Source organism: Elgaria multicarinata, chromosome 10 (genome assembly GCF_023053635.1).
Source record: "Elgaria multicarinata webbii isolate HBS135686 ecotype San Diego chromosome 10, rElgMul1.1.pri, whole genome shotgun sequence".
In the NCBI taxonomy this organism is placed as follows: domain Eukaryota; kingdom Metazoa; phylum Chordata; class Lepidosauria; order Squamata; family Anguidae; genus Elgaria; species Elgaria multicarinata.
The window spans coordinates 75,380,537-75,401,899 of NC_086180.1; the positions used below are offsets into that span (position 1 = coordinate 75,380,537).

General features: G+C 41.8%; 1 pseudogene; it reads right to left on the reverse strand.

Moving 5' to 3' along the window:
• Positions 1 to 19,094: 19,094 nt before the first annotated feature.
• On the reverse strand, positions 19,095 to 21,078 carry LOC134404429 (integrator complex subunit 11-like; annotated as a pseudogene).
• Positions 21,079 to 21,363: the final 285 nt, after the last annotated feature.

A 21,363-nucleotide genomic window follows, 5' to 3' on the forward strand; every position in this document is an offset into this window, starting at 1 on the left:
AGGAATTAACCTTTCCTGTCAGCTTCACCCTCCTCTGACCATTAGATTTTTTTTGTTTGTCTGTTAATGCATTCCTGCGTACCTGCAGAACTGTGACTAAAACAAACACATTTCTGGCTTCTCTCCTGCTCTCTCTCTCGCTGCTCAATGAACTGAAGAGTTAATGCAATGAGGCTTACTCAGGGAAAGACAGCACCTTGCTTTTGGGATGACTTTCGTTTTTAAATCCACTTCTCGTTCGCATCATTGCACCTCTGAATAACCTTAATGAATGTGAACAAACAAAGGAAGGGAACTTGCTGATGTCCCAAGACACCTTCTTTCCTTTGTTCTTTTTCTTCTTCTTTGCCTCAAGGAACAACTATGTGAAAATGGATAAACATGGCTAGTCAGAAGTAAATCACATTATTTTCAATGAGGCTTACTTCTGAGAAAGCCAGCACATTGCTTTTGCTGCTTATGAGGGGGGTGGGTGGAATTCAAGACTTCCCAGTTCTCTCCTTTGTCCCCTTTTTTCCCCCTTACCTGAAGGAATGAGCTGCAAAGACTAGGTAAACATGTCTACTCAGAAGTAAATCACATCGACTTCAACTGCACTTAGTCAACATGGGAGAGATGGGTGGAGAATTGAGAATTGCTTTAGGGATGACTTTTTTTTAAAAAAAATCTCTGTTTATTCGCAGCATCAGACCTTCACATAAGTTTAATGGAATTTTTTTTTTAAAAAAAAGGGGAGGGGGAGAAAGCTTGTTGATGTTGTGACACTCTGCCTACATGTATTCCCATTAATGTGGTTTAAGGTTACGTTTGCCTCAGGAAAGCAGGGTTTATATCTTTATCTCACTGTATTAATTGGCTACATTTGCCACAGGAGGAGGAAATGCGAATTCAGGAAAATGCGTTTCTGAATTGCATCAGCGTTGAAAGATGCCTTTGTGTAGATTGGGCCCAGGAAATTCAATAACTATTTTAGGTCAATTTTTCTCATGTGTTATAATGATAGAAATCTAAAGGAACTCCACTGTATCAATCATGTCTCTCCAGATTTATTAAACCCATATAACTCAGCAGAAAAAAATGGATCTTCCAAATCAAAAAATATAAACACTATTAAATTCGATAGCGCTGTGGTCTGCAAACATGCAGGCTATAGCAATGGAAATCTAGGGTGTCCAAACCACTTCGTTTGCCAGTTTTCTGTTGGGAATTAGAAAGAGATCATAGAAAAGAGCCAGGTATACTTTATTGTTGATACTGTTCTCTTCAATGGAAACCATTGCTCAATTTTCTTGGATGGTTCTGCGATGGCTGGAGTGTAATTTAAATGCCTCTACTGTGAAGCCACCCCAGTGTCATGATCCTGGGCATGGGCGGCAGGGTCCTTAAGCAGGAACGCCAGGGCCGGGACGGATGGAGATGGAACCAGCTTGGGTGGTTGGAATACTGGTGGAGCAAGCTGGGAGTGAGGCATGGGTCTTGGGTGGCAGAGTCCAACAGAGGGCCAGAGGCAGACCCAGGAAACAGGCACAAGGTCAGACGCAGGTTCAGAATCCAAGCAGGGGCCTTAGGCAGAAGTGGAGTTCAGTCAACAAGCAGGCAAGGTCCAGGCAGGGATCAAGGCAAGAGGCAGAGTCCAGGAGAAATGGAGTCTAAACAACAGCCAGAGGCAAAAGTCGATGGTCAAAGCCAAAGCAAGGTTCAGGCATGTACCAGGTAACAAAGGAGGCAGAGGCGTGGTCAAGACAAACAAGAGGTCCGGCAAGGCAAGATCTGCGGTAGCAAATGGTCAGGAACTGGCTGCAGCTAGCACGAGAGACCGTGTTGCTGTGGCAAAGGCTGAAGGTGAAATGCAGCTCTTATATAGGCCTTTCCTGGCAGCTCCCAGCTGTTCCGTATGAGCCTACTTGGCAGTGCCTGCTGGTCTGGGCTGAACCCTGCAGGACTTTACCAGTCAGGGCTCGCATCCTGTGAAGCCCTACAGCTGGTTATATGGCAAGTTGCTGCGAGATGGTGCTGCAGGACAGGACAGATCCTGACACCCAGGTCTTTCCCCTCGTATAGACAAGGGCCTAATCAGGCATTCTCCCTCCCTGATGTGAATACCATTGTGCAACAGGAAGAAGCAGGGGGAGCCCATTGTCCCAATCCCCCTCCCCTGCACAACTGATTTGGGTTCTTAATTGCTTGGGGAGCCTACTTGAGTGTGTGTGGTGGGGAAGTCTTCCCATTGCAGATGTTTCAGCAACAGTCATGGGGAGTTCTGGGGGTTGGTACAGCCATCAGGCTGATTTCTACTCTCTGCCTCATGTGATGCCAATTGAATGGATGAAATGAAAATGCCTGAATGCTTTGTTGAAACATCTGCATGCCCACAACATCTGGACTTGGGAAAACAATCCCCTCAGGAGTAATCTTTCTTTTCCACTGGAATATATCAGGGTAGTCAAATAAATAATACACTGTACAAAGTCTCAGAACAAGGGGGTACTTTGTTTATTAAATAACCAAGTTTACAAAGCCTGCATAGTCTTAATGCCTTAGAGACTTCCATCTGCACTCAGACATCCCCACTTTGTCCCAAGTGTATGTATTCTATTCCTATTTTTTCTTTCTCTCTCTTTCTATTCCATTATAATGATACCACACAGGCATGGAATGGAATGCTAACAGCTCTCTCCAGGTTTCTCGTAGGAAAAACCCAGGGTGGATAAGCAAGGAAGAAGAAACTGACTGGAATCAACAGTGTTGGACAAACTAACTCTTCTGTATCTCGTTGCAGCTCAGAAGGCAATAATTGTTGTTGCACTCATGTCCTGCTTGTGCGTTTCCTGTCGACAGTTGGTTGGCCGCTGTGTGAACACAGTGCTTGACTAGATGGACCCTTGGTCTGATTCAGCATGGATCTTCTTATGTTTTTACATTAATCATTCTTAGAATTGAAGCAAAACTGGAATGCAGTCCACCATCCACACTGTTCTATGAAAGAGGCTTCTGACCTTGAGGAATTACTATTGCCATACACCTTAAATAAGTATTGATGAAATTGCAATGGTGTAATCAGTTTGGCTACTGGAAATTACTAATTAATGAGACTTCTTTGCCCTTTATTTGGCTCGACTCTCCTAATAATCCCTAGCTCAGGGCTTGAGGTATTTATTTTCTCTGTCCTGACACTCCACCATTCAGATGCTTCATAAAGGACCACAAGATGTTAAGTAAATGGGTAGGCATATATATATACCTGTAAAGAGTAGCAGTGGGGCCTCCAATCTGGTTCTGGACTTCAGGTCTCCTTCTCCTTACCATTATTATCTGGGCCACAGTGAGAGCCAGGTGAATAAGCAGGTTGCAACAGGAAAGGTGAGGAGCAGGTCCAGGGGGGCTCTCATCATGGGCAAGACGTTAAGTACGGGGTGGTGGTGGTCTTAGACAGCTGTAAGCTAATATATGCTCCTCTGGGCTGGGGCAAGTGGAACAGGGGAAATTCCTCCTGCACTTCCCTTTTGTGATATAAAGAAAGAGAAAAAACAAATGTTGCAGCCCAACTTCCACTTAAGTTCCCACAGTAAATTTTGTACATTCTGCAGTAAATTTTGAGGTGGCCACATAACTGAATCGAAAGCAATACAACTGGCTACTATGGGGTAAGTTGACAGCAGGAATAGTCATTTTGAAGCACAGTCTTATGCATGTCTACTCAGAAGTAAATCCTAGTGAGTTCAATGGTGCAGACTCTGAAGTTAGTGGGCATAGGATAGCAGCCCCAAACACCCCCTCTTACCTCGAAGTACATCTCTATTAATTCAATGAGACTTACATCTGAATAGATATATATAAGATTGCACTGCAGATGTATTTTATTGCTATGGGTATTTTAAACAATATTTTCTCTATTTTTCCAGTCATGGTCTTTTGAGGGAGCTAAAACATGCACTGAAATAAAACAAACATTCCCCCAAATAATAAGAGACACAAGTAATGGTTCTGGGAAATCTATGAATATTAATGAGCAACCAGAATGAAAACAACTTAAGTTCTAAAGGAAGCAGGAACCCTGGTCCATAAATCATTTTTCTGCTTTACTTGTGTTTTGTGCCTGCAAGGGAAAGGCCACTGGAGAGTGGTTTCAGCAAAAATCTTCAGTGAACTGAATAGAATAGGAAGCAAGTGCTGGTTATTCAGAGAACTTGGGCATACCAATCCATCTTCAGAACAGTATACTCCAGATTCTGAAGGTAGAAGCAGCAGCATGGTTATAGAAACGTGACACAGATTTTTTTAATACCTCAAAAGAAAAGAAAAGAAAATGCCTGTTAATGTTAACCCCTGTTAAGTGTCCCACAAGGATCCCCTGCACATTTATGGTCGTAACCAATGGCAGTATCACTATTCTTCTTCAGTGCCCACTCATGATTCCTAACTCAGCAGTATCCTTGAGTGCCCATAGTTAAGTCTAAGCAGTAGCAGGTCAGCATTCCAAATTTGGTTTCAGTATAACCTGCTGATCTATTTCACATTTCTAAGGGCTGTATGTATTGCTGCCTCACATTGCATTTATCATCTTAAGTTCATGTGCCTTGGTTTCCCTTTTGTGTCATTTAGGGTGCTGGGAATTTAAAAGAATGCTCCATCTCTGGTGACTCACCCTCCACCCCATTAGCTCCAGTGGGCACCAGGTGCCACTCCTACTTTTATATCATCTCTCATCTACATGGACATTATTCTTCCAAACATCATCTTCAGAACTCTCTAAGACTGGACTGTAGCATCCTTGCTGTCTCTGCTCTTTACCTTTTTTAAGCATCACAACATATGGAGAAGTTACGGAAAAGTCAAAGTCGATCTTAACTGAATAGAACATCTAGTTGTCATTCTGGGGGAATGTGGGGTGGTGGTGTGCTTTACACAAGCAATTCCCATAAGTCAAGACTTTAACATGGTTCATTTTTCCAACAGTTGGAGGTTTATTTTGGATCTTTGTGATTGTTCCTGTCTATATTGCTTTGATGAGTTAATTATAGGCCACTTTGGTGACATCAGAAGGTGAAATCCAAAAGTCAATTTCTGCCCATCAAAAGCAACAAGAAGGAAGCCATATAAATAGACACAAATTTCCAGGCCACCAGCAAAAAGTTAATTCTCAATTGGTCAAATGCCAAGAACACCGTATTCCCAAGTCCCTCCAACATTGTTACTCTGCTTTGAGATCCTTGTCTTCACAATTCAGATCTAAAATATTTCAAGGTGTAATGTGGTCTCAACATTCAGATACAAATCCCAACACCAGCATCTTGATGCTAGTCTGTAATATGAGCAAGTTTGGCTTCAGTTGTAAAGCCAATTCAGCATGAGGCATTCCCGACACTGTTGGGATTTTTCATATTTTGTCCTTGTAATTTGTTTTCATTGAGATTTGTTAATTCGACTTCACATTTCTGGGGAAAGTGGTTTTTCAGGAAAAGAATCATGCATGATCAATATTTCATAGTCTAGCTGCTCAACTGAAAAATTATCCTAAGAGAATCTTAACAGGATAGGAGTGCTGAGCAAATGGCATGCATGAATCTATCAGTTTCAGTTTCTCATTGTTTTCAAACTTAAGTTCAGTCCATCTTAAACTTTGACAATTTCCTAAGTCTTAGGTTTGGTAAATCCTGAGTGTTGAGACTTTTTCTTAAAAAAAAAAGTATGAAAATTCATAAGCATTTTTGTGTGCATTTATCCTAATACATGTATTTTTGTATGCATGTTTGCCTCAGACTCATTTTTTTCAAGCACTTTTCCTAATAATGTATTTTGAACGTTTTCCCCATAATATACACATTTTTTTCTGCATGGTTTGATTGGAGAACTCCATTGCAAAATTTGTAGTAGTGCGGTAACTGAATTTGGTTTAGCATATTGGTTCAGACGTGTGAAATTAGGTAAATTCACATTGAAATGTGAACTGAATTAATTTCTTTTTCATCCCTAATGAGAATCTATATTTGATTTTTAAGTTATTTTCATTCATATAAGATTATATAAAGATGAATCAGCACTTGATTGCTATTAACTTAACCTCTCTGTACTGATTGGTTATAGATCCCACCGTTGGTCTGATATGTGGAAATATATTTTAATACAAGGACAAAGAGAACCTGATGCCTTCCAGACAAGAATGACCTGCTTGTACCATCCATGATGACTGTCAGATACCTACAGGATTAATTTGGAGTATGACATAAACCAAATAAATCATAGTTGGGGAAAATAATTTGATTGGTATGAAAATTCTAGATTGGTATGAAAAGATACACCACTTTTCTTGTTTGTTGAAAAGAAATAAAGTTCTAACATGAAAGCTTTGGGCTCAAGAGTACCTTCATGTAAACTTTAAAATCTTTACAACAATAACATTAGGGGTGGTGGGTTTTTTTTACCATAACATCTACATAATATCCATATAACTTTTTACAATTTTTATGATTAAACAAAACCATGAGAGCATAGTAACTTAAGAGCACAAAAATTCAAGCAACCTTATTACTGTCAACTACACTCAAAAACACAGCAGTTAATTTCTAAAATGTCCTCTTTCTCTCCCTGCTCCTGCAAACTTAATGGAATCTGACTGGCTGCAAAACAAACCTTGGCTCAACAGCAGTTAACAACTTTCAGGGTGACTCAAAGGTGACTACAGCTCAGAACACAGAAAGTTTGCAAACAGGCAGAGACCTTAGATGCGGCATCAATTTAGCTAACAGCCATAGCAACTGACTGAGGGGATCCAAATGACCCCATCAGACAAATAAGAGGGTTTTGTTTTGTTTTTCTACATAAGCTTGCAAGTCAGAAATAAGTAGGGAACCTCACCCTATGAAAGGGCTTTTTGGTATGTAAAGAATATGAAGAAAAAGTAAATGTGTAAGTTGGTAACCAATTTCCGGTTGGGATTGAGTTGACCCCAATGCACTTATTGAAGATTGTCTCCCCATACAGAAAACATACCAGGCAAAATTAACCAAAGTGCTTGAGGCAGTATGACCCCATAAACCTGGGTATATCGTGATTTCATTGTCAACTTGTGTTTTCTTATTATCCTTAGTTGAAAGGGAGACAGAGAAATTGGGTGGGGGTGTGGCAACCGTGGGGCACAATTGCCATCATTCTTGAGGAATAAATGAGATATGAAATTGTATGCTTAAAAATAGCGGGAGGGGATGACACAGCTTCTGGAGTACCTTGCAACCCCATTGATGCAAGTGGGTTCCAGTACATTCTGAAGTAGAACTATGGGAACAACATACTGAAAATACCAGCATTATTGCAACTATAATGATGTAAACTGAAATCATTCATCCACATTACAAGTGAAAAGAATAGTAATTTTGTTTATGAACCAATGATACCATTCAGAAAGCACATGCCACTATAACAATTACATCTTTTGCAACACCATGTAAGAAGCCCTAATGTCATTTCTTTGATTACTCCACTGCCATAACAATTTTTGTGTTAAATTGTCCAAGATAAAGTAAGGTTTCAATATACTGTAACACAAGATAATCTTGCTTCGATATATAAACTGGTAAATGTTAGAGAATGCTTGTATAAATCTGAAACAGACTGAGCATTGTCGTCTTTGCTTTTAGATCTTCCCATTTTCACACTATCTAACAAATCAGATTAATACAAAAAATGTGGTAAACTCCTTCAACAGAGGAAAATATCAAGCTGTGCAAATATATCATGCATAAATGTCCTGCCAAGTTAATTAAAGCCGTTAGATTCAAATGAAAGTCTTTTGTAACAGCAATTAACAAAAAATTAGCATGCCATTATGGGATGTGGACTAGGTTTTTCAATTCTACAGTCAAAATGAATCCTTACAAATGTATGAAACGAAATGTGCTGAATGTAATGAGACTATTGCTTCCAAAAAAAAAAAAAAAAGAGGAAGATAATGCAAAGTCTATATGAAAATATTATAGAAAACACATTAGGCAGCTAGATATATATCACTTGTCTGTGGGGCTAGGGCTCATCTACACCATGCAGATATTCCACTATGAAAGTGGTATGAAAGCAGTATATGAAAGGCAGGAGCCACACTACTGCTTTATAGTGGTATTGAAGTGCACTGACAACTGTTGGGGCCCATGACATATACCATATACTGCTTTTATACCACTTTCATAGTGTTATATCCTGCTTGGTGAAGATGTGTCATGAGGCCTTGATGTAGATAAGCCCAAACTACATATTACATTAATTACATGGCAGCTGACTATCTTGGTGTTGTTGTTTTTAAATCCAAGTAAACAAATGGGCACCCAATTTGGAATAGGACCCCTACACAGGGGTTTAAACCTTCCCCTCCCTGATGCTTCCTTCCTGAAATGTGCCCCAAAGCCTACATTGGTGTCAATGTGTTGTTTTTTAAAATCACCCACACGTTAAGGTTTAAAGACTACAGCACTCTTCAAATACTTCAACTCTTCAAAAAGGTTGTCACATAGAGGAGGGCCAAGATCTCTTCTCAATCCCATCAGAGTGCAGGACATGGAATAACAGTCTCAAGTTACAGGAAGCCAGATTTCAGCTGGACATCAGGAAAAACTTCCTGACTGGTAGAGCAGTACAACAATGGAACCAATTACCTAGGGAGGTCGTCGGCTCTCCCACACTAGAGGCATTCTAGAGGCAGCCAGACAGACATTTGTCAGGTGTGCTTTCAGGTGGATTCCTACATTGAGCAGGGGGTTGGACTCGATGGCCTTGTAGCCCCCCTTCCAACTCTGCTATTCTATGACTTAAGTGATGCATATTCAGCTAAATAATGCTGACTTTATAATCTTCTCTTATATCTTTAGATGCTGTACTATTTTCCTTTCACTTCCTCTAAAGTGATGGTCTCATTATATTCAACACATTACATTACATTTCATCTCATTTATTGTAAAGATTCACTTTGAATATAGAAGTGAAAACCTCATCCACATTCCATAATTGCATGCTGATTTTTTTTAATCAATCCCTATTACAAAAGACTTCTTTTTTAAGTTAACTGCTTTAATGAAGTTGGCAGGAGGGTCAGCTTCATGCTTTATAATTAACGTAACATGTAGTTTGACTGTAAAGGACTAGACTACATGAAAGAAACTTCAGTGTTCCAATCCATGTTTTCCTTGTAATGTGGCACCTGATGGCATTTGTTAAAGCAGAGCCAAATATCACACACACACACACACACACACACACACACACACACACACACACACACACACACTCTCTCTCTCTCTCTCTCTCTCTCTCTCTCTCTCTCTCTCTCTCTCTCTCTCTCTCTCTCTCTCTCTCTCTCTCTCTCTCTCTCTCTCTCTCTCTCTCTCTGCAGGGCCATTCATGTCCCATCATAGCAAAGGAGCATTTCCTGCAATTTTGAGAAAGGGGGATGACTATTTTTTTGGCCTGGGGGAAGGGGGGGGGGGACTTGCCATTGTTTAAGATGAGGCAGCTGAAAGTTTTATGCTTTTTCTTCTTTAAACAACAAGAAGAAGAAGCTTAAAGCAGACTGGCAATGAGCAAATTCACATGTCATACAAAGCTACCCTGAGAATAAACCTTCATGGGTTGGAATAAGCCACTAACCTGACAGCCGATCAGGCACTCTGGGGCTTTCTGGGGCTTGATTCCACCCTCAGTCCTCCCGCAGGCTCATGGCATGCCCAATCAGGTGCCTTTGGGGCAGAACTCTTTCCTCGGTCCCTACGTCCACCCTTTCGGCAATGGGTCTGCTGGGGTTGCCAACTACTGAGGGAACCTCCACACAGACACATCACTGAAGGGAATTAATTTCCTGAGCCCTCATGAATGCAGTAACACACATTCTCAAACTTAAAAATAAACTAAACTAAAATAGGGGTCTTGTGCACAAGAGTAAGATCACCTGTCCGCTATTCTTCCAAGCATACCTATATCTCTGTCTTGTAATGTCCTTGTGAATTTCATCCTCCACCTCTGCAATTGCTTTACTAGTGCACACCTTTTTTTAAAAAAAAGAAGAAAGACTGCTTCATGTACTACCAATTATAACCTCCTGAAAAGCTCCGCCTCTTGCAGCTGCCAGCAGTTTTCTGATCCCTACAACCCTTCCGTGCTTGTCACTTTCCTCCACTGGTCTCTGTTGTTACCAGTTGCTCCTATACCAGAGGCAGTAAGCCTATATACACCAGTTGCTGGGAAACATGGGTGAGAGTGTGCTGTTGCACCATGTCCTGCTTTGTTGGTCCCTGGCCGACAGCTGGTTGACCTCTGTGTGAAAAAAGTGTGGACTAGATGGACCCTTGGTCTGATTGAGCATGGCTGTTCTTATGTTCTTATGCATATGGGTTATAGAGCAGTGACAAGGATTGTTAAAGATATGCACATTTCAAGGCAGATCGGGGAGTAACTGGGATCAGTAAAGGTATGCAAATTCCATGGACTTTTAAATGTACACACTTGTGCAAGACAGAAAGAGAATAAATTAGGAAAATGTTGCAAATGTGTTCTTCTCAAATTTTAGAAGCACGGGCAGAGAGTTCTGAGAAAGGATGATGGTGATGGCACTAGTGAGATCACAAGGAGTGGCAGGTTTTTTTTGCCACTCTTGCTGTGTGGCTCTCTAGACATTCATTACAACCCATGATGAAGTCACCCTGCCAGGTTCGGACATCATGATAAGCCACCCTGAAAACAAGCCACCTTGAGCAACCCAACAAGGCACGGGTTCTCAGCGTGGTTTGTTCATGAAAAATAAGCCACCCTGTGGAAACCACACCAGGTTCAGACAACAGGGCAAGCCACCATGATGGGTTGTCATGTCATTGTTTCCAGTTGCTGCAGAATAGCCTATTGGAAGCAATACTATGACCCTGTTCGGATGACACACTAAGCCAAGGTGGTTGAGCACTTTGATCTAAACATTATGGCTTAATGTGTTCTGTGAACCATGACTTAGCATGTTGTATGAACCATTCCTAACCATGGTGGCTACTAAGCCATGGTTTAAATGAGCTCACTAACCATTTGCTGCAAAGCAGTTAGCAGCCTCACCATGACTTAATGTGTTCTCTGAATAGGCCCTATATCATGATGTTGCATTGTTCTTTGATGGGGAGGTGGAGGTGGAAAAAGATGGCTTCCTCACTGTGTGATGTATTAGGAAAAATGGGTAAGCATGAGCCTGTTTGCTGATTCTCCCATACAAAGAGCATCTTTACCATTGCTTCTCCACACTTCCTCATTCTTCTGGGAGGGAAAAGAGGAAGTAAACAAAGAGCACATGGCGCATTCAGAGGCTTTCCCTGCACACAGCAGAAGACCATGCACATTCCGTTTTTTTTTAAAAAGGTCAGATTAAAAGGGATCTATTTTGCTATGGAAAAATGAGCAGAAGGAGCAGGAGGTGCACGGGAGGCAGATGTTATTGTCTAAGGTATGTGCACAAATCTGTAACTGGACAGTAGCAAATGTGCAATAAAATGCTTGTCTGATGAACCTCAAAATCAACCCCTTGTTATTATTGAAGGCTTTCTTCCCTAAAATGGGCACTAAAAATGGAAGTAAATCTTGGCCTGGGAGCCCTGCAGAAGAAGTGATATTTATTTATTTATTTATTTATTTATTTATTTATTTATTTATTACATTTATGTCCTGCCTTTTTTCCTCTAAGGAACCCAAGGCAGCATACATAATCCTCCTCCTCTCCATGTTATCCGCACAACAACAACCCTGTGAGGTAGGTTGGGCTGAGAGTCTGTGATTGCCCAAAGTCACCCAGTGGGTTTCCATGGCCAAGTGGGGACTAGAATCTCCTGACTTCCAGTCCAACACTTTAGCCACTACACCACACTGGCTGTGTGGTCACAGTATCCCACTCTCACTCCTCACTCCTATTGATTCTCCCTTGTGAATGCTCCCTGCCCCTTCATTCCCATTATTGTTTTTAGCCAATGATCTCATATAGTTCTTGAAGAATACTTTGTTACTGAGGGGTTGGGAGGGAAGCCCTTTGTAGCAAGCAATCCTTATTTGATGGAGAATGTGTGAATAAAATCACTTGGAGACTTTGAACATCTCTTTCTGAGGGAACGTAATAGCAATTGCTGTACTGGCCTTCTATCAATACCATTTTTTTCCTGAAGAATAAAATAAGGACAATGAGGGAAATCTATGGTGCCAATTTAAGGGGGCAGCTAAATTAAGAAAGTTCAGGCTTTAAGTTTCCACTAGCCAAAGGCGGCAAAGGCTACGTGTAATAATAGCAGATGTACATATTCATTAAAAAGTCACTGGTCATGCCATTTCAATTGAACTTATGCAGGAGGCTGCATTACTGACAAATCTACTGTCTTCCAACTCTCTGGACACCTCAGTGACAACATTCACACATCTTTTCCTGGCTTAAGAGGTTAAATTGCTGATAGCAGTGCAAAGTAATAATGAGGTCCTAGGGGAAGATTATATCCATGGAGTTGTTTCATATCAACCATGACTTGAGGGCAAGTTTTTCTTTATTCTTTTTTCAAAGTTACAGATGGCCAGTATTATGCGAGACTGCATAGCACTGCTTCTTCTTTTTTTTATAGAAACAATACAATTGGTTGTGTTGCTTGATAATCAACTGAATAGCTAACAGTTGTTCTATATGCCTATTACTGAAATCATCTTGGGTGGAAGACTTTTTTTTGTTAAAAACAAACAAACCAATCATAGCAGAAGAAAAGGGTGTTGTTGTTGTTTTAATAAAGTGATGTCTCATCATTAGGAATACACCTTTCTGAAGCACAGAAATGCATGTTAATTTTGTGGTCTTACACATCTTTAAATTTTACACCAAATCAGAATGGTAGAATTGGAGAGTTAAAACCCAAATTTATCAAGTCAGAGAATGTTTAAACCTTGAATGTATCAAGTCAGAGAAGTTTGTTTTCTTGTATGCCTCCCCTTCAATTTATTTTAAAAGTATATTCAAGAGTGTACAAAAAGAGGCATTTAAGAGGCAGTTTGTAAAGTTGAGCTTCCTAAGGATATGACAGAGCATTTAAAATTTTACAACAACTCTTAGCATATATTGAGGGAGAGTTTAACTGTATAAATTGCTGTAATGGCTTTGATCTAGTGGTTCAAGTGACCTCATACAGTGGATGGGCTTGTAACAACTGAAGGCAAAATTCAGTGCAAAAGGGATGACATGGAGAACAGAGTAAGAAAAATACAGTCACTTCCCTGGGCTTTTAAAGGACTTAGAAGGAGATGACATGGAAAAGGCTATTGTCATCTATAGACAACTGCAAAACATTCAGAGTGGTATCTTACATTGCATTGTCATGAGAAGCACAATATTATTTTGAGAGTCTTTGGCTCTGCCATGGTATTCTTCTTGAACCCCAAAGTGATGGTTAACACTGTCAGAGATGAGAGCACCAAAAGTTTGACTTGCAGGTCACAGTGGATAACTAAGGGCACATCTACACCAAGCAGAATATTGCACTATGAAAGTGGTATATAAAAGGCAGGAGCCACAATACTGCATTATAGTGGTATTGAAGTGCACTGACAACTGTTGGGGCCCATCGATACATACCATATACAGCTTTCATATCCTGCTTGGTGTGGCTCCTGCCTTTTATATACCGCTTTCATACCACTTTCATAGTGCAATATTCTGCTTGGTGTAGATGAGCCCTAAGTTGTCCAACAGTGTGCAGGCAACCCATTTGTGCACATGGCTATCTCTGTATAGTCTGTCACAATGAAACATGTAACATTAGATAAGTTATGACATTACTACATGGGTTATGTGGGTCTTGTAGGTACTCCACTTATTCTTACTCCTACTTTCACTGTAGTATTGCTATGCTGGTTTTCTTGTTCCCAGGCAAGTTAGTAGTGATGGTTTTCTCCACCAAAACACAACCCAGCATAAGTTAACTTCTGCATTTAGATTGTTAGTGAGTAAATTATTATGATTCGCAAAGTTTCTGCAACATTTGGGAGCAAATGTATCTGAACATATTTCCTTGGCAAGGCTGCATAGTGCAATAAAAACAATTATGCCAACAGCTCCCTTATTTACCATATTGTAACTATAAACTTATTACAGGGAATTAACTATTATATGTGAGAAAAGTGGTGCATAATTTTTCTCTTTATACCTTTGTGAAGGACAGAAATAAACAGAAAGACAGATGGTAAAATAATTGCACTCCGAAGTTATTAGGGCTAATGAGAGAACTACATTATCAACAGTTGTGAAAGCGCCTGTCATGCCCAAACCATACCTTGTTGCAACTCCCACACACTGTTGAGTAAGAACCATTGGATGTCTATCATCTCCTTAAATGGCAAACATGAGCAGAATATCTATATTCTGGCCTACAAAAAAATGATGTTAATTAACAGACAAGTAAATCAATATGGGGCCTATTAACATAATTAGTTGTCAAAAATGCAAGCTTAATCCTGCTTTAATTAGTTCTGTGAAATCTGACTATTTCCCCCTACTCTAAACCCCCCACCCCTAACAGATTCCAGAAAATATGGCATCCTGATACTACATAGACTAGATTACATTATCCTGCCCTACATACTAAGAAAGGACATTAGGCACAAGGAATCTGGCTGCTTGAAGTAGAGCCCTGCCCACTCCTGCTCCCCCCCCCCCGCATTCAGATTCCAGACTGCTGTCATGTCTATCACTCCCCCCTTCATGATACCATCTAAGAACCACTGGCTGCAATTTTCTATGGTCTCATGCAGAGTTCTTTCCCAGCTCTACTGAGATCCTTTAGTTGGCAACTCTGGGGAGCAAACCCAAGATTGTAGCCATGCATGCAAAGCATGTCTATACCACCGAGCTGGGGCCTGTCCCTTAACCAAATGATAGGCAGCTGCTTGTAAATCACACCAGACAGTATGCTTTCACTGGGGCGCATTTACTTTGTTGGTCCTTTCACTATTCTCTAAACTGATCAGGTCAGCATTGTGTTCTTTTATGTTCCAGAAAGACTAAGCCCAGGCTTGCAACTAATTCTATGCTAATAGATCCTTACTGGATTATAGAGCAAAGCATGATGGGAAATGAATTTATCAACATTTCGTACTGTATCTTCAAGGACATTTTCACAAGGGCAAATAACTCAAGCATTTTATACTTCCATTCTCAACACGATCCTTGGAAGTAATCCAGGACACAAGAACTGTGTATGGCTGGATCAGACCAAAGGCCATCTAGTTTAGCATTCCATTTCCAAACATGGCTAGGAAGATGTCTCTGGAAACACAGAAGCAGGGCATGGCCTCCCCACTTGTTTGACCCATCATCTGTTACTCAGAGTCACTACACCTTGAGCTTGGAGGTTCAATTGGTAATAGTCATTGATAGAACCACCCTGTTATTAATTCACAAAAAGCTCTAGATGTTTTCTCCCAAGATGCTAAACAAATCCCAAATATCTCCTGCAGTTTAGGGACAACAAATGGTCTGCAGGCAGGAACTGTTATGCAGGCAGGATCTACACTACTGCTTTAAAATGGTTTATAACAGTATTGACCATTGTTGGGGCCCAGGACACACAATCCATATACTGTTTTCAAAGTGTTATACCCTGCTTGGTGTAGAACTGGCTAGTGTCCTATCCTACACTGTTTGGTTCCTCAAGCTCCATTTCCCCCCAGATTCCAGGCAAAGAAAAGGGTGTGAGAAAAGAGAGGAGATTTCAATTGACTGAATGGGGCCTTTATATCTTTGTTCAAATGCTAACATATAACACCCTTGTGGCTGAAGAACAACAGCATGTGGCAACCAAAGCCTACATGCTAGCACACTTCATATATTAAGACGTGACAAAAATGGAAGTACACATGACTTGCATTTCCTTGCTCTCTGCTTCTACTTCAAAGTGAGAACTGGAATTGGCTGGAGTCTGGCAACCCTGAGGCCCTCTTTCTGGATTACTACAGAAGCAAGGAAAGAGCACAAGTCCTGCACACTTTTAAACCTTCATTGTCAAAGGTGTTAAATATTTGTGTTTAAATGCAATTAAGTCTCCTTTATAAAGCATATTATATATTAATAACTACCTACCTTTAGCTCTCAGTGGCAGAACATGTTATGAATGCTAATAAGTATTCTGATTGAAAATACCCTTATTACACGATCCCAGCCTTTTCCAATTTTGTTTTCTCCTAATGCTTTGGAATTCATCAGCTCCAAAGCGTGGCCAATGGTCAGGAAATCTGGGAGTTGTAGCCAAGAGCACTTGGAGGGAAGGCTTCACTATTCTTATTCTCTTTGTGTATTCATGCTCCCATCATTCTTTCTGCAGGGATTCGTTTGCGGAATGATAGCGCACCTGATCCCTGGAAACTAAAATTCCATTCTCTGACCATTTGCAGCAGTAGTGCTGCAGTGCAGCTGACAGCATGCCATCAGTTCTTGCTGTTTGTTTTATTTATTTATTACATTTTTATACTGCCCAATAGCCGAAGCTCTCTGGGCAGTTCACAATAAACGCCCAGGTTTGTTCAGGGAATAAAGTGCTTGGCTTTTAAAGACGAGCCTCGAACCGGAGTGTTATCTCTAAGTGTTTTATTATGCTGTCCAATTACCCAGCCATAAATCTCTGGCCAAGAATGCAAGCAGAAGTTAACTGCAGTCTTGAGTTATAAGCCACCCAGAGTGCCGATCACACAGAGTCCAGAGCCAAGCCGAAGTCCGGAGTCCAGTTCTCTCCAAGAGCCGAGTCCATTGTCCAGAATGCCAGAGTCACACGTACAAGCAAAGTCAGTCAGCTGGTCCAGGTCGAGAGTCCAAGGTCAAAAGTAGGGATCAGAACAAGGTATACATTGGCTATCAGGAAAGGAAAAGGTGATTGCCAGACTGCCAGTATGACCCCACCCTGAGTCCAGCTGTGCCTCATTACTCCATCCTCTGACCCAGCCTCCTATTTAAGCTTGGCGTCTTTTCCCGAACGGTTTTGCACGCGCAAACTCCTTCTTACTGCCTGCTCTGCCCTTTTCCTATGCCTATGCTCCCGAAGGCTGGGTGGTCTCCCAATCTGTCTCTGATTCTATCTCCAGAGCATCAGGCAGGGCAAAGGTCTGACTAGCTCATGGTTCCTCTGAGGGACCTGCGTCCCCCTCCACTGCTTGGCTTTCCTCTTTCTGCGTGCCTGGCTGTGGGGGAGGAAGCACCCTCTTCTTCGGGTAAGTTTTCCTCTTCCTCTTCATCCAAAGAGGCTTCCTTAGGTGCAACCCTAACATTGACCTTTGCTCAGGTACATGTTTGAGACTCTAGCACCTTACGGTTCTTTCCTCTGGCATCTTTACCAAGGAAAGTTCAGTATAAAGGTGAACCTCTTCCCTTTGCTGAGGAAGAGTTTTAAGTGCTTGCTACAGCAGGGCACATGAAACTGTCTATATAATTAAACAAAGACACAAATGCTATTTAAGGTTCACAGAAGGTGGGAAGAAAGATACATGGGCCAGCTTTGAATCTCTTCGACTGCAATCAAATAGACTGCCAACTAGGCACAGGTGTACACCACATAAACAAGTAAAATTACAATTGTGATGGATGTGATTATTATTCATCTCAAACAGCCCTTTTTTCCCTGACTATTCTAATTAGGTAGTATCCAGCTGCTCAACATTTGCTGCTGAGATGCGCCACCAGACAAACGCATCTAAAACAATTCTGCCACTGAAAGCAACTTTCCTGTTCTAAATGAAATTTCAAATGACAAGATAGGCAATTAAGTGGGGACTAACATGGAAAGCAACCACTGAGAAATGTCAAAAATAAATCCTGAAGTTATATGAAGAGAGAGGGAGGGGAGCAGAAGCAGGGAAGTCATAAGGCCACATCACATGAACATGCCGTGCAAGATTATTTTATATGTTGGGGTGGACAGCTTGTGGCCCTCCATATATTTTGGCCTAGCTAGCTGTGGTACTTCAGTTTGAGGGATTAAATGGAAAGGAGGAGCAGCTGAGCTTGGGAGTGTTTGGGGCGGGGCCCTTCACAGGAACAGGCAGAAGCTAGCTGAAGGCCCATGCACCTGATAACAATCCCCAATCACCACACTCCCCATAAAAGACTTCCCTGAATTCAGAAGCGACGCTGGAAGCAACTATTGTTTTGGTGCCTTGTCTTTGTTGCTTGCATACCAGCTCCTTGATCTTGCCTGGACTTATCCCGACCTTGGACTGGACCCTGACTATGTTTTGATGCCTTCTTGATTCCTGTATTGTTGACCCAGCTTTGGACAGATACTTTGGCTTTTGACTACGGACTGTTTGTTGACTTTTCTCTCCTGCTTATTGAGTGTAACACTGGTGATTTACGACACTAGTATAGCCAATTGTGGGGGGTGAGGGGAGATGCAGGCCAAAACATCTGGAGGACCACAAATTCTTTGCTTCTAGTGTATATGAACTGTATACGTATATTACATTCCTCTACTTATACCTGGCAAATACTTTCTTTTTCGTTTCTTTTTTAATATTGAACCTAAAAATCCTTTATTTAAACACACACACACACACACACACACACACACACACACACACACACACACACACCACTGTCCACAATTTAAGTATTTACATAGGTTTTTTTTAATACTTTCTGAGGTTTGCAACTTCTGTAGCTTCTAAAGATGCCCAGGGTGATTTGGGGCAATACCTTCTTCAATAAAGAGGTCGTGTAGCTATCCATTTCTTCATCCTGGTATGTCGATGATACCTGCAGAAGTTTGGTAGCCAGATCATTGGATTGCACTGTAACCTGGGCCATATCTACACCAAGCAGATATGACACTTTGAAAGTGGTTTGAAAACTGTATATGGAGTGTGTCCTGGGCCCCAACAGTTGTCACAACTGTTATAAACCGTTTTAAAGCAGTAGTGTAGATCCTGCCCTGGATCAGGATGGATTCCACCATGTTAGAGGAGTCAGAGAGGTGCTAGACAGAATAATCCTTCAAAAGACTCTTGAGGTGGTTCTAAACGCAAAGCCCTGTTTCATGGATATGGCACATGAACCGCAGCTGGTGTTCCCCCAAGCCCTATTCTTCTGAGGGCTTGCTCAGGTGAGACCAGGCGGAAGCTATTATCCTTGGCTTCTTCATGTCTGGTAAGGGGCTGGCAGAGAGTTCTCTCTTCAACAGCCCAAATGAAACATCCACAGGCATGTTGGGGTTGGTGAGAATGGTCACTGTTTCTCCATTGGCAGTTAACATGGAATTCCTGCTCAATGTCTTGCTTGAGGAACTCCATTTTCTTGACCTTGCCATGAACAAACAGAACATTGTGTGGCTCGGTCCAGTGGATGAGCTGCATGATCCCCTTGGTGTCAGCTTCTATTTCCAGCTTCTGTTGATCACCCAAGTTTTTATGTCCCACAGTGCCTTGCACATAGTATCCTGGCATGAACAACATATTCTTCTCATTGCCAGCTCATTTATTGAAGATCTGAAGGGACTGCCCTGTGTGAATTATCCCCAGTGTGGCAAACACAACCATTGGCTCCGGGTTGTCGGCAAAAGCCTGGTTGAAAGCATTGAAGTGTTTGAACTGAAACATGTTCCTCTGGACAAAGGTCTTCTGGATCTTCTGGTTGGTCTAGATCAGTGGTTCCCAAACTTTTTCAGGTAACTGCCCCCTTGGTTCCACAAACTCATGCCCAGTGCCCCCTACCCTACACTATAAAAATCATTAGTCAGAATAGTGGTTTTCAACGACCCACTAAGGAAGATAATAATAAAATTCAAAACAGTAACAATTAATTGAAGATTTATTAAAAATCCGAAGCACCTGCTGCGGCGTCGCAGGCTTGCCGAGGGAGGGAGGGAAAGGAGAACGAACGCCTCTGTTTTGCAGCCAGCGTGGCGGGGCACACTAAGCAGGGTATGTCTCTTCATTAGCGTTTTGGTGCTTTTGAAACATTTCAATTCACCGTTAAAAGGACTCTTCTTAAACAGTATTAATACATGTGTGGATTCTTCCCCTGTATGGATTGGGACCAAACTACCTTCTCCCATAAAAATGTCCCTGGGTTTAAAGACCTTCTGGAAAGGCGCTTCTCAGAAAAGACCACCTCAAGCACCCCCCTGCCACCCTTTTGCCTCTTAGTGCCCCCCTATGCAATCCCACCGCCCCCAAGGGGGCGGTACTGCCCACTTTGGGAACCACTGGTCTAGATGATGAAAAGCTTGTAGTAGTGCTTGGCCTTCTCAGTCAGGCCCATTGAGAAGTAGATGGGAGCTTTTAAGTTCATTCATTCCTAGAAAGTCTCCAGTAAAATGCAGAGCTCTTGAGCACATCTCAGAGTGAACACTGGGATAAGGATATTCACTCCCTGCTCAATGGCTTCATGGATTTTCTCCAAGAAGTCCCTCTCTTGGCAGTGCTTGGAGCCTTGAATGTGGCATTAGTGGACTCAAATATGAGCAGATCCGGGTGGCATTTGTCAATTCAGGCAGCTCCTAAGCGCCTGTACAGAGTCACGTTATAGTCACCAGTATAAACCACAGACTCACAGTCAACTTTAATCTGGAACGTGGCTGCTCCAAGGATGTGGCCTGAATAGTAGGCCTTGATCTCAGCTCATCATCCATCTGCACTGTCTGATCAAGATGGACAGCCACCACTTCCTTTATACAATCGTTGATCATCTTGGAGGTGAAGAAGTTAGTCTCCCATTTCTTGTCCATGGTGATTTTCCTGAAGTCCTCCAAGAGGATAGGGGAGATGGCCTTGGTGGAGTGGGCTGTGTAAATGGACCAATTGTAGCTGACCATCTCGCTGAAGTACAGAAGGCCTTGCAGTGGCCCAAATAGAAATGACTGATGATGACACAGTTCAGGAAGTCGGTCAGCCTCCCATTCTGAGTGATGTATGAGGTCAGGAAAACACCTGTCATCATTATAACCTACATGCATTCCACTATCCAATCCAACATGACACAAGGATGCAGCTTCGGCCCACATCTTGGCCGGCTCCCAAGGGAGTGACTTTTATCTCAGGCATGTCTAAATATCTAGGAAGCCTCAGAAGTCTAGCTGCAGTGTGTGTGTGTGTGTGTGTGTGTGTGTGTGTGTGTGTGTGTGTGTGTGTGTGTTTCAGAGACCTCATAAAAGTGCCTGGAAGATGTTGGACTTGAAGTGTTTCATCCAGAAGCTCATTCAAGACATCCTGACTCATTGTGCCACCATGCCCAACACAGCCCAGGGTCAAGCCAGATATTTTCAACAACTTAATCTGTGTTTCATAAATTCTTCTGGGGTTCTTCCCTACCACAAATATCTTTGAAACAGATGCAGCTTCCAATTAAAG